This window comes from Colius striatus, chromosome 14 (genome assembly GCF_028858725.1).
Source record: "Colius striatus isolate bColStr4 chromosome 14, bColStr4.1.hap1, whole genome shotgun sequence".
NCBI lineage: Eukaryota > Metazoa > Chordata > Aves > Coliiformes > Coliidae > Colius > Colius striatus.
Genome location: NC_084772.1, coordinates 6,718,598 through 6,731,038, shown reverse-complemented (window position 1 = coordinate 6,731,038; position 12,441 = coordinate 6,718,598). Strand labels below are relative to the sequence as shown.

General features: G+C 35.8%; 1 protein-coding gene across 8 annotated transcripts in view; it reads left to right on the top strand.

The window, feature by feature from the left end:
- Nucleotides 1-12,441, top strand: part of CHD9 (chromodomain helicase DNA binding protein 9) — an 89,260-nt gene that overhangs the window by 24,784 nt on the left and 52,035 nt on the right. The gene's annotated exons all lie outside the window — the stretch shown is intronic.

Here is a 12,441-nt window from a genome sequence, read left to right as displayed (position 1 = left end):
CCAGGTACTGCTCAGCCTGATATGTAAATCTTTGGTTTCTGTTGACAGAATACAAGGTGTCACAGGGAAGGCAGGTAAATTAGTGTAAGTAACATTTGAGTGACAAAATCAAGCATATGTCTATGAGTTTAGTTTTTGAAAAAGAGTAGGCAAATAAATTTTGATGTGTCTATGTTATAGCTCCTATTTATATCATCCTCTAGAGGATTCTTTGACCTGCAATCATGTGGTATTATGAAATTTGATCAGCTCCAGATACTTCACAAGAGGCATGTTTTATGGTGCCTGACTGTTGTGCTTTTTGGATTAATACAGTTCAGTTGCAAAAGTCTGTAGGCTTTGACTGATTTCAGGAGGTTCTCAGAAATAATGATCCAGTCTTGCTTGTTGAGAACAAATATGAAGGTGCTTGTACTTCTTGCTGTGCTTGTGGATGTGCTTGGCAGCATACTGCAATCTCTAACCAGGATGTCATTTTGCTGTATGTTGATAGTAGTTTCTGTTGACTTCAGCTCCATTAAAGATTATAAGAATTTCTGTTGTCTTGAGCTTCACACTGGGTCTAGTTTCACCTCTTCTGCTAATTGCCAGACTCAATTGAGACAAAAAATTATAGTTAAGTTTCTACAGACCTGTCTTGCAACTTTTTCTATTTGATCTCTACCAATCATTTTGTCCTCATGTACTCAGCACTGGTGAGGCCGCATCTTGAATAATATGTTCGGTTCTGGGCCCTCACTACAAGAAGGACGTTGAGGTCCTGGAGCATGTCCAGAGACGGGCAATGAAGCTGGTGAAGAGTCTAGAGAATAGGTATTATGAGGAGCAGCTGAGGGAGATGGAGATGTTCAGCCTAGAAAAGAGGAGGCTAAGAGGATATAATGATCAGTCTCTACAACTACCTGAAGGACAGTTATAGTGAGATGAAGGGTGTCCATCTCTTCTCTCTAGTAATGAACGATAGGAGAGAGGAGGTTTGGATGGGACATTAGGAAGACATTTTTCACCAGTGGGATTGTTAAGCATTTTGAATGGGCTGCCCAGGGAGGTGGTGAAGTCACCATCCCTGAGGAGATTTTGAGATTCATAAGAGCATAGAGATGCTGAGGGACTAGTTTAGTTTAGTGATGGGCAGTGTGAGGTTAGTGATTGGACTTGATAATCTTAAAGGTCTTGTACAACTATAATGATTCTGTGAAAAGGTAATGATCCCTTCTGGTTTGGCTTGGTTTTGTAGTTGTCCCTGTGAATTTCTTGGATGCTATGTTCTTTCTCCTGAAATTTTTAGGACAGTTCTGGTAAGAAATGGTTAGGGGCTTTTACTTTGGATTTTTTTCCTGAAACAGAATACTCCTGGTATCAGTAGTATCCTCTGGCTTGTGACCTCTGTTTTCAAACTGTCACTTCTTTTGGATAAATTTCTGTTCTGTAGGCATCCAGTTTTCTTCTCTATTTGGGGGAAGGATTTTGATAAGGAATGTTTCATTGAGAAAACTAGATTGAATGGGAGTGGTTTCACAGGCTTGCATGTATGCTAAAGTACTCTTTTTGTCTTAGATATTCTGGGATAAACGGTTATTTAAGTGGCTCTTGAAGCTGAAATGAAAAAATATGTAAGTTGGTTTGAAGTGGAAGAAGTATGCTCCCCTTTGATTTAAAAGGAAATTTTCTGTGCAGTCAGTACTAGTTTTAATTATATTAGTAACCTTCCTAGCTCTCAATGTTAAAAATAAATTAATTTGTCCCAATTTCTGTCAGTGTGTTTTAATGTATGTTAGATATGGAGGAATACTACAAAAAAAGACACAATCAGAGATGGAGTAAACTTTTGAACTTAACTCTTTCTGATGAATTGTTGTAACCAGATATCTTATATGCTAGCCTTTCTGGATATTAAATCTCTTTTGGTTCATAGATAGTTTGTGATCCATAATTTACTAATGATGCAAAATAAAACAATATAGGAGGCTGCCAATATTATAGAATCATTTCCAGGTACTTACCAAGACAATGATCAATTGCAATATGTTGTTACAGGAGTTTTCATACTCTGAATAAGCTGGTTCACTTAAATTCTGAGTGAATTTTATTTTACCACTGCACTGAACGTGCTACAAATCTGTGTAGATTTTTTTTTTTTTTTTAATTTTAGCAGAATGCTGTTAAAACATGTTGTGGAAGAGAATCAGTCTCTGTGTTTTGATTAGTCTGTGGTTGTTTCTCTGACCTAGCCCAGCTTCTCTTTCTGTGGGTAATTGCAAAAGTGAGATGTTCAGACAAAAGGTGGGCAGGTTCATGCTAGTTCTGCATAGTTCTTGCCTACTTGCCCTATGCTTTCATTATTTCAGGAGGTTAAATGATTCAAAGCTTTAAGTAGCAGAAGAATACGAAAAATAGACTGGATGGTTCTGCAGCTTTACAGCCCTTCACAACTGTAATGTCTTCTGACTCTGGGACAAAAAACACAAGTGGAGAGGTTTTGAGGGTGAGAGTGTAAGGAAATACTGACAGTAGTAAACATCATAAAGATGAACGGGGTTTTGGTTTTAGTTATAAAAATGTTTTCTTACAAGGTCACTCCCATGAGAGGTATAGGAGGAATACTTAAACTGAAAGCAAATTTTGACAAGAACCAGGTACCACTAAGATCTCATTGCCTTTCAGTTGCTATTTAAGAAGTGTATGCATTGCTGGTTGATTAGTGTGCTTGGGATAGACATGCTGAAGCTGATGTTAGACGTTTTGATTAAGGTGGATAAAAAGATCTTGCATGTTGTGCTTTTTGGAGGTAATTTGGGTGAGTTTTTTGATTTAGGAGTGCTTGAAAACTTCAGCTACACTTGAGTACTATCAAAGTAATATGAAACTTTATGAACAAACTAAGTCTGAAATGCTGCCTGTATGTTGTTTAAATTGTTGGGTGTGCAGTGAAAAGTTTAGATAAAAGCGATCTCAAAACATCCAACTTCATGCCCTCTAGTTTGCATGGCATGTATAGATTATTTAAATGTTCATTTTTCCTTGGATTGTAGTCAACATCGGCTGTGTATAATTTAAAGCTTTATGCAGCTTCTAAAACAAAAACTTTATTTAGACTCTTCATCTGTATCTTATCAATAGTGTTGAAAAGATTGCCGTCTATCTTGATATTTCCCAGAGAGTTCAAACCTGAGTTTGCAGTGTCAGATGAAAAAGCTATGTGTGTGCTTCCACTAGTTTTTACGTTTTCCTGAGTGTGAAAGATTTTCTGGTGTGGTAGGAAAAAGTGACTTGACTAATCAATTATTTTTATAGAGTTTATGCATTTCTCTTTACCTCCTTCCCTCTTTCCAATTTTAAATTTGAAATAATTTTATACATGCAAATGATAGATATGGTATATCTTCAACTCCATATCACTATAATGGTCAAACATAATTATGTCTTTAGTTTTCACAGTATTTATTTCACAGCCTACATTGCATTTTGTATTTATTTTACCATCAGGTCATTGACATAGGTATTATTACTATCTGGATGGCATTATCACTTGGACATTTTGAGTCAGTATTGGCATTTGTTATATATACATGCTGGGTGTGTTGCTTTTGTAACTGATATGCCTTAAAGTGACATTATTGAACTGCTAGTCTGCATCTGCTTGATTCAGTTTCGCTTGATGGTATTTGTGTACTAAGCTGAAGTTAGCAACAGAGTTGCAGTGGATTAGTGTGAATCTGAGCTGTAAAAAAATATACATTTTAAGAAAACTGCAATAAAAGTTGCAGTGAAAAGCTTGATACACAGTGTGCAACATTTCTTTCTTTTGCCTTATTTTATGGATAGAGTATATTTCATTTCCTTTTGTTTTCCTTTTCTGGTTACAGATTTGTATTTATAATTCTGAGCACTCTGATTCCAGAATTCCAATGGTTTATATTTCCAAGCAAAGGCAAGCTTGGATTTTATTTGGCTCTTTGATCATGGTTGCAGTTTGGGAAAAGTGGTAATGCAGAACTTCCTTTTGTGACTCATAAGGCCCTAAAGTAAGCTGCTGTATTGTTACAGATCTTGTTCTTTTGCAGACAGACAATTTATGAAAGAATCTTTGCTGTTAGAGACTAACTTCCTTTGTGTCAGTAGAAGAGATTAGATTTCAGTAGTTAGACCATCTTATTGCAAGATTTGTTTTTGCATTTAAACCTTGAATGTGTGAGTTGTCTTACTGACTTCAGACTAGCAAACTTGTGATTTTTTTCTTGCTCTTGGAATGGGAGCTTTAGAATATCAAAAGGAAGCAAAATATAGACAGTAAGCAGTAGTTACTGAAATTGATGGTTGGAAATATAAACTGTTACAGCAGTCATGTTTTGTTTTTGTTTATGCATAGAGATTTGAAACAGACTTGAGCAATCAGAATGGTAATACATCAAGTGGAATCTTTTCAGGATATATTATCCTAAGTTTTAAATTTCTTATATTAAACTTGTTGAAAGAGGGAAGAGTGATAAATCCTTCATTTCTGGAATAGACAGTTTCCTCAGAACTTCAAAATTAATATATTTCAGTTTATATGTGAAATGTTCCCTTTCAATTGTAATTTCAACACTAGAGAATGATATTATACTTAATATTTCAATAGAGGAAGAACAGTTTTGGTATTGTCATAAATGGAGAAGCACAGTCCACAACCTTTGCCCTTTTAAAAAGTATTTATCTATTCATTTCTCAATCTCTGTAATGTACTAATTTGCCGCAAGAGACCTGTCAGTAAACGTGCATTTAAAAAAAAGAAGGCAGCAATGTTAGATGCTACTAAGCTTGAATTTAAAACAAGAGGTGTAAAAGACTGATATTTTAGCCACTTAGTCAAAATATCATCTGAAGAAATATGGGTCCTTAAAGCATTTCCACAGTTGGTTTTGGTTCATTTGCTTGCCTTCAGGGAAGTGGGAAGAAGAGGGAAGTTACAGGAAAACCTGTTTAGTTGCTTTGGCATAACCTTTGTTCAGGTTTTCTTTTGTCAGATGAGAATCTATGTGGAAGTAGGGATAAAATAAGGAAAAGATTACGCAGTGTCAAAGGACTGGATTTTGCAGCTTGTAGTTAGTAGAGTTGTAATGTCTTATGTGGATTCTCCAAAGTCCAAGAAGGATTGAGCTCATGTTTCATTTCACTCAGTAAAATAACTCTTCTCTACCTCTCTGCTTTATGTAAGTGGTAGGGACATCTCTGAGAATTCTGTTCTTCTGACTTGACTAAATTTGATCAATAAGTTAGGATTTGTGAATGGAAATGCACCAACTTGTATGGCATGGTTGTCTAGCCTTGGTTTGTCTTTTTTTTTTCTAAAGCTGCATAAAAATTGAACTGCTGTCACTGGTAATTTAATGTGCGGGTATAACTGTAAAAAAAGCAACCTAGCTCAATATTTTAAAGCAAAGTCTTTCTTGTAAGGCTTTAGTCAAAGAATGTATGATCAAAGACTGGCTTGATAATAAGGGACAGAAGTTTTCCTTGCTCTATGAAGGAAGACTGTGGTGTCACTTGGAGATGGGGGATGCCTTTAGTATATCTTACTGTTTTGTTTTAGAGCAAGCAACTTGGGAAAGAGGCCGGTCAGGAGAAGATGCTGTTAATGTGTTTCCTTGAGACAGCCAGTGAGATTTGAAGTTGTATTGAACAAACTTTGCTCCATGTCATATAATAAGTCAATCTTGAAAATGATAACTGTATGAAGATGTCTTGTGTGTTTCAAACGTTTGAAAATGTGTGGCATTTTCTAGACTGGCATGGGTTTTAGTTGGCATAGGGATGAATTAGATGGAGGACCATTAGAAAAAAGTCCACTGGTGTCTGCAGAACTGTTTTTTGCTACTTTACCATTCAGAGCTCTGTAGACAACTGAAGAGCAATGATGTGATTTGCAATACTGATATTGGCATTTGTCTGCTCTCTTTGTTCCTATTGCTGCTCCATCCGCTTTTTAAAAAATCAGGAGATAAATAGCAGGAAGACTAGAAAATCTTGCCCACAGTAAGCTTATACTTGGTACATTTTGTTGCTATGTGTTTTACATTCAAGATACTTGATGTTTGCAAACTCTAAAGATGGAATATTGAATTTCTGATAAAATAATGACATTTCCATGTATGTAGGAATTATAATGTATGCCATTTTATAATAAATATTTGTATATTGGTTCTCTTGTTTCCAAAGCATCAAAAAACAAGCCCAGGAAAATGTCTGAAAAAATGACTTACCTTGGCTAAAGAGAGAACAAAATCCAAACTTAGTCCAGCCAGAAGTCATTTAGGGTTTCCTGTTGTTTGCTTCCATTGTGTGATGTGGTTTTGTTTTCACTTTATCAATCTTAAAGTTAGGAACCAAAGTATATTCTTATTGTTGTTTTGGTGGGATTTTTTGAAGGGAGAACATGAGTCTATTAAACATTTTCTTCCTTTTTGAAGTCGGAGAGGCATTCAAAGAAAGATACATTTCAGTAGTTTGATCCAAAGAAAAATTCAAATTTCTATGTACAGTAAAAAATGTTTTTATCACCCCTCACTGCACTTTATATTTACGTTTAATATCTCTTCGGGGATTCCCTCTACTTTGGATTTAAGATATAATGAAAAAAAAAATTAATCTTGTGAGGGAATGCAAGGCTTCATACAGAAAATAACAAAGTTTGCAGCTTATTCTGAGTTTTCTCCAATATTGTTATTCAACAGATTCTTGAATCATCACTTTGTGGTGTGAGAGTTTACTTTTAACTGACACTTGTTCAGTCACAAAAGACTAGAAACTAATGCAGTTTCAGTTATATTGTATTTTTCTGAAATGTAAGACGTCATTTAAAAAAAGTTGAGGAAAGCTGTTTTCTTCTGCTTTGCAGCATTCCACTCCCCATGGTTATAGAAGCTATTTGGCTTTATCAGTTAAATAAAGTTTTCGTATTGTAAAACAGGTGTGTTCCAGAAGAAGCTAGCTCTTACCTCTAACTTGTAAGAGTGTCTTTGGTGATTTGAGATTTCAGTAGATCACTATGTAGGGTTTTTTTTCTGGGGATTTGAACTCTAATGTCTAGTCTTCTTACACCAGAAAGATCTGTGTTATTTTTCTTGTCCATGAGTATTTGGCAAAGTGTCTTCAAATTTATTTTCAGATGGTTGCACAGGACTTGATGCAAACCGTGAATGGAAACCTGACTTTCCTTTTATAGAGTATCAAGTTTAGTCAGCTTTGTTTTTTAAAGAGTCAAATAACTGTGAAAATTGTAAAGTGAGGTCGCCCAAGAGTGCAAGAAAGAAAGAAAGAGCAGTGGAATTTTTCTGCTGAAACATTTTGACTTTTAGGATGAGCATTAAAGGCTTTAGAAAATCTGTACAGGTAGAGATATGACATGACTGAAGTTGGCCTGAGCCTAGTAATTAAAATCTATTGTGCATCCACAGCATCTGTTGACTTGAATATCATAATGAATTATTTTTCATATATCAGAGCCCACAGTTTTTTCATATTAAGTATGGTGGGAACCCTGCCCCATGGAAGAAAAGATAGGCACTACACCTGGCTTAAATCAATACAAACATTTATTGTTCCTAATTCTTCATGTGAAAAATAGCACCTGAGAAATTTTTCTGGGACAGTGAATTTTATTGGGATTATATGCCATTTTCTAATGGCATATAATTCACCATTACTGACTAGAACCACAGAGAAATGGGTGCATGATGGGCATAGAACACCAAGACACTGAGCACTGACACACATCCTGTGCAATAGCTTGGCAGAGCAAGCAGGATGAAGTTCTCAATTTCTTTCATTTCCTCACTATTTAATATGCTCAGTTACATGATACCTCCTCTAAGAACTGAAGTGAAAACTGCACACAGTTTTTATACCACTGCTAAATATTCAGAAAAATAATCTAACTGTATTTGGCACTGAGTTCCCAAAAACTGTCTTTAAACAATATCTTCCAAGTGGAAGCTTATCAGGATCTGGTTACATTGGATAGTGCCTTGATTTTCTCCCAGTGAATGATGTGGTAACTCAGAGATGTACTAGTTTAAAAGCTGCTACTAACCACAACTGTGGTAAGTGGTGAAACATAATGAGTGGTGCTATTACTAGGTTCTGTAGCATTTAGATGAGAAGCAACATCCTAAGTAGAATGTATGTGACGTGCAAAACAGGTGCTTGTTTCAGCCTAGAGACATGGTTGCTTAAAGTTGCTGACTTCTATGTTAAATATCTGTAGAAATGAAATCATTAAAATGTAGTCATAAGCTTGGTGTTAAATGCCTTGTGAAGTACAAATCGCGGTAACCAAATTTACATTCTGAAGTTACTATTGTAGAAATAAAAACTGTTGCCAGCCACATTGCTGTAGTTGTTAGCCATTCATTTATTAACATTACAGATAACAAATGTGGAAGATGGAAAAGGCATGTTTTCCCCTCCGGTATATTTTTCCATTTTTTAATCTATTTGTAACATGTCTATTTTAATTTGGCTTTGATTTTACGTATGTATGTCTTGAGAATCTATATTTCTTAAACATTGAGACATTCATTAGTGATGATAATAAGTAAGAAGGGAGAGTATTATGAGCTTACTGGAAGAACCACAATTTTGATGGTTTCATTGGCTCTCTTAGTAGTTCCATAGATGTGCCAAAGAGAATGGAGTAATAATAGAATGCCATGGATCTTCATTTGCCAGTGCTCTTGGCTTAGTGCAATCCCAACAGATGGTGTGGGGCAACTGTTGAACAAGAGTATAACAAAGAATTAAATAGAAACTCTGAAAGGCACTTCCATGAAGAAAAGAAACCCTGTTTCATGTTCAGGTGATTTTTTTTTTCCCCAGGAGATATGCAGAAGTAGCTCAGCTAACCACAGAAATAATATTTCAGTATATCATCTGAAGAAAGCCACTTCTTTCCTAGGATTGCTCTTCAGCAAAGGAGACTCCTCTCTGCATGCATGTAGGGTAACACACATTCATATTGTAAGGAATTTTCTTCAGGTTGTCAAGGTAGTGAACTAATTTTTTTAATATCATCTTGATTACAAAATCGCCATTAAAAAAACCCACAAGGTTAGTTATGCAGACTATTCTAGAGGAAAAAATTTCAGAGTACTAGAGTGGCATTTAGAAGTCACCCAGTTAATACATTTTTTCCAAGTTGCATTCCTAAATACAGTTGAATAATTCAAATGATGAGTGGATATTCCTTTGAGGCTTTTCCCCCTTGTAGCAGCTTAAAAGCAACTGCAGTTTTCAAATTTTGATGCGATTATAATGTGAAAAGATGAGAACCTAATTTGGACAAAAAAGCCAAAGTACTGTTTATCATTAGTTATGCCATTCATTTGTGTTACAGTTGTGATATTGATACTATTTTGGTGAGTTGACATACACAAAGGGATTCCTTGTTTAGTAATAAACATGGACAAAGATGATGTGGTAATGCATGAAGATCAGGTTTCCAGGTAGCTAATTTTAGCTGCTTTCAGTGCGGTTGATGTCAAGGTCATCTTGATTTTCCTATGGTCCTGGTATACTAGCAAGAATTTATGCTGTCAAGGCATACAGTACTCTATATGTGCATCTACCTGCAGGTGTGTACTACTACCAATAGGACTAAAATAATGATTCAAGGCATTGAGAGCGGAAACCATAGCTTTCTAGTGTTTTGGTGAGTGAAAATAATTCAAGAAGTGCTTTATGTAATTAAATCACAAATTTGTGACTCATTAAAATTCCAGGGAAAGGCATTACCAATGCTTAGAGTATATCAAGAAGAGATGCAACTCGGGAGAGATATTTAGTCCTAAAGATTCTGTGCACACACATAATTGAGAGTAATACTCTATCATGGATGGTCAGAACTACTGTAAGAAAGGCATTCTTACAGGAGAAGGAAGATTTTACTTTCAGAAAAGGATTTGAGATGGCTTTCTAGGAGAAAGAAGTTTTTTCTGTGTTAAGCTTACCTTCTTCTTAGGGCTTCCTTTGTAATGGCATGCCGAGTATGTGAAGAAACTCTTAGTTGTTGTGTTGCAAAATAAAATGGATTTAGGCCTTTGAGAAGGGAAAATCCCAAAGCATTGAAGACAGTGATTTACCTGTGCTGCAGGAAGTAGTTACACTACTGAAGGTCTTCCAATGCATGTCCTATACAACCCACAACAAAATGTTGGAGCAGTGCCTTTCTATGAAAAGCCTGCTCGCAGAGTATTGCTCACTACTGCAACTACTGCTGTCATGAGTCTGTCTCTTGATATTGTCTGGTAAGTGGATTGCTTTTACAGTTGTTTAATTAAGATGTCATTCAGACATGTGTAGTGTACCTTCTACTCTTGCTAGACAGCATGTCAAATTCTTTTGAATACTACTGAGAAGATGCTCCCCTGCCTGCTGTGAATTGGGGCATATGTGGGGAAGTCTACAGCTGTTGTCTTATCCACCCTTAGTATTTTTAGGGCTAGCTCTTCTATCTGAACAGCAGTATGGCCTATACCTGCTGCTCTTAATGGCTTTTGCAGCCAGCAGTAGTAACGTGGATTTGACATGATTCCTGCCAATTTCCTTGCTGCCCACAGGATAGCAGAGAGCAGCAGGGAGCTGACAGGAGGCTTGTTCGTTGCACTCGGCTGCTGCTTGGCAAAGCTGTTAGCAGCAGCAGGTACCCTGGAGCTCTCTCTGTGCAGACTCAAGCCTATTCCATTAGTTTATGTTCAGTTCTATTTGGATGATTATCTTTGCAACCACGAGAAGTAAAAATGTGTTTTTCCAAATAAAATGTTTGGTTTTTAAATACATGGCTGCCTCAGGACTTTCCACCTTCTCCTATCTGTTTGTCAGTTCAGAATTTCTTAATGCTGATAGGTGCAATAGGTTTGTAAGCCTCTGAGGGGAAGAATATGCTCCTTTAGGATGTTTGATCTACTTTCAGTCTCAGTAAGGGAGAGGAGTATTTTTTGCTTGGCAAAAGACTTTGTCCTTTTTGGTGAAGATGCTCCTTAGCTTTTGAAATTGTTTTCAGTGTGCACACTGATTTATAACTCTTAAAGTATTTTATAGCCACACATTTTTCAGAAGCATGAAATGATAATCAGAATAAAAGACTTCAGCTGAATTGGATTATTTTTGTTGCGTTGGTTAAGTACACACAGATATTGTCCTCTAGTGCAAGCATGTTTCTGGTTCTTCTACTATTGAAACATTTGTGCTGTTTTCCAGTTTTTATTTTTGTGACAATGGTGAGTTCAGTGCTAAAGGTTTCATTACAGCTTTATTTAGCTTAGAATGGCTGGCACATGCCTTCCTGCATCTTTACGGATGTCATTTCCATATGGTTAGAAATGTCATAGAAAAATTTAAAAAGTTCTCAGATTTCTAATAAATATCTTAGGAGACATAAACAGAAACAATAGCACAGAGCAAGAAGTGAAGGTCAACCTGAAATTAAAACACAGTCTTGCCTTGTCTAGCATACTCACAATTTTAAGAAAGTAGTAGAAGTTGCTGATGAATGACTTGGGAGGCAGCTTTGAGCTCTGAGACACTGTGAGAAACTGACAATTTCTAGCAAGATTATTGCAAAATAACTATGTAAAAGCCACCATTTCTATGTCGCCCAGTTAGTTATTAGGCATTGTTTTTTTTTTTTTTGGTCCAGGAATGTTCAAGAAGGTACTGATTGCTTTTAAAAATACTCTAACTGTATTGGCTTTTAGTAGCATTTGGCTTAGAGCTGAAATAATACCAGAAGTTCATTAGGAGTATTTTTTTGTTTAGCTCATCTCAAAATGCCAAATAGTACATGATTTAGCATTTTGACTAAGTAAGTAATAACCCTAAAAGATAAATGACAGCAATTTTTTATAGATGCTGCAACTGTAATATAGAAGCATCTTGGCTAGAGTTCTCAAAAGGAGAATGAAAATTATTAAATATTCTGTGATTCTGTGAAATATAGATTAATAAATTGTTAAATTAAATCATTAATAACGGTCCTTATGATTAAGCTGCATAATTACATAAATATCTAATAGGTATTGTTAAGAAAATAACCATTTAATGTATGGGTACTCCTATTGTTTCCAATGGACAATAAATTCATTTTTAAAATAATCTTTAATACAAGTGAGATTCTGATGAAGTGTAGGTCCTGATCTTAACCAGCTCTATGGAAAAACATGTATGTATGACAAAATAAAAGTATACATGTTAAGCAAAACAGAAATGAAATCCTGATCTTTCTTCATTCTTTTAACGGACTTCTGAGAATAAAGGATATTGCTAGGATGGAACTTTACTGTCAAAAGCTGCTTGTTTAAAAAAAACCCCCTCGATCATACCTTTGTTTTGGTTTTATTTGATGAGCTGACAGCTGGAAGGAAGATGAGTTTACCAGACAGCCGTGTCCCGTGCAGTCAAGGTCTT